Source organism: Arachis hypogaea, chromosome 11 (genome assembly GCF_003086295.3).
Source record: "Arachis hypogaea cultivar Tifrunner chromosome 11, arahy.Tifrunner.gnm2.J5K5, whole genome shotgun sequence".
Lineage (NCBI taxonomy): Eukaryota > Viridiplantae > Streptophyta > Magnoliopsida > Fabales > Fabaceae > Arachis > Arachis hypogaea.
Genome location: NC_092046.1, coordinates 60,603,392 through 60,605,215, shown reverse-complemented (window position 1 = coordinate 60,605,215; position 1,824 = coordinate 60,603,392). Strand labels below are relative to the sequence as shown.

Sequence of the window (1,824 nt, the reverse complement as noted above, 5' to 3'; positions counted from 1 at the left end):
CTATGGTGTGTATAAACTCCACCGATAAAAATACATAAGAACAAGGTCTAGGCATGGCCGAATGGCCAACCTCCAAACGTGTCTAAGATAGCATAAGACTTATCAAAGATCTCAAATACAATAGCAAAAGGTCCTATTTATAGAAAACTAGTAGCCTAGGGTTACAGAAATGAGTAATTAATGCAGAAATCTTCTTCTGGGCCCACTTGGTGTGTGCTTGGGCTGAGCATTGAAGCTTCCATGTGTAGAGACTTTTCTTGGAGTTAAACGCCAGCTTTTGTGCTAGTTTGGGCGTTTAACTCCAACTTTTGTGCCAGTTTTGGAGTTAAACGCCAGAATTCTTGAGCTGACTTGGAACGCCTGTTTGGGCCATCAAATCTTGGGCAAAGTATGAACTATTATATATTGCTGGAAAGCCCAAGATGTCTACTTTCTAACTCAATTGAGAGCGCGCCAATTGGGCTTTTGTAGCTCCAGAAAATCCACTCTGAGTGCAGGAAGGTCAGAATCAAACAGCATCTGTAGTCCTTTTTCAACCTCTCCTCACCCTTGTGTTTCTTTTCTTACATTACATTCTTTTCTTCTTCTTTTCTTCTACTCACACAGGGACCTCTATACTATGGTAAAAAGAACCCCTATTATTATTATTTTTCTGTCCCTCTTTTTCATATGAGCAGGAGCAAGGACAAGAATATTCTTGTTGAAGCAGATCCAGAACCTGAAAGGACTCTGAAGAGGAAACTAAGAGAAGCTAAATTACAACAATCCAGCAAGCACCTTTCAGAAATTTTCGAACAGGAAGAGGAGATGGCAGCCGAAAATAATAATAATGCAAGGAGGATGCTTCGTGACTTTACTGCACCTAATTCCAATTTACATGGAAGAAGCATCTCCATTCCTGCCATTGGAGCAAACAATTTTGAGCTTAAACCTCAATTAGTTTCTCTGATGCAGCAGAACTGCAAGATTCATGGACTTCCATCCGAAGATCCTTTTCAGTTCATAACTGAATTCTTGCAGATATGTGATACTGTTAAGACTAATGGAGTAGATCCTGAAGTCTACAGGCTCATGCTTTTCCCTTTTGCTGTGAGAGACAGAGCTAGAATATGGTTGGACTCTCAACCTAAGGATAGCCTGAACTCTTGGGATCAGCTGGTCAAGGCTTTCTTAGCCAAGTTCTTTCCTCCTCAAAAGCTAAGTAAGCTTGGAGTGGATGTTCAGACCTTCAGACAGAAAGAAGGTGAATTCCTCTATGAAGCTTGGGAGAGATACAAAGAACTGACCAAAAAGTGTCCTTCTGACATGCTTTCAGAATGGACCATCCTGGACATATTCTATGATGGTCTGTCTGAGTTAGCTAAAATGTCATTAGATACCTCTGCAGGTGGATCCATTCACCTAAAGAAAACACCTGCAGAAGCTCAAGAACTCATTGACATGGTTGCTAATAACCAGTTCATGTACACTTCTGAGAGGAATCATGTGAGTAATGGGACGCCTATGAAGAAGGGAGTTCTTGAAATTGATACTCTGAAAGCCATATTGGCTCAGAATAAACTATTGACTCAGCAAGTTAATATGATTTCTCAGAGTCTGAATGGAATGCAAGCTGCATCCAACAGTACTCAAGAGGCGCCTTCTGAAGAAGAGGCCTATGATCCTGAGAACCCTGCAATAGCAGAGGTGAATTACATGGGTGAACCTTATGGAAACACCTATAACCCCTCATGGAGAAATCACCCAAATCTCTCATGGAAGGATCAACAAAAGCCTCAACAAGGCTTTAATAATGGTGAAAGAAATAGGTTTAACAATAGTAAA

The 1,824-nt window shown here is 40.8% G+C and overlaps 1 non-coding gene across 1 annotated transcript; it reads right to left on the bottom strand.

Annotated features, from left to right (window-relative positions):
- Positions 1-1,203: 1,203 nt before the first annotated feature.
- Positions 1,204-1,311, bottom strand: LOC112725988 (small nucleolar RNA R71). The gene has a single exon (XR_003165063.1). It is a non-coding gene; the product is annotated as a small nucleolar RNA R71 (small nucleolar RNA).
- Positions 1,312-1,824: the final 513 nt, after the last annotated feature.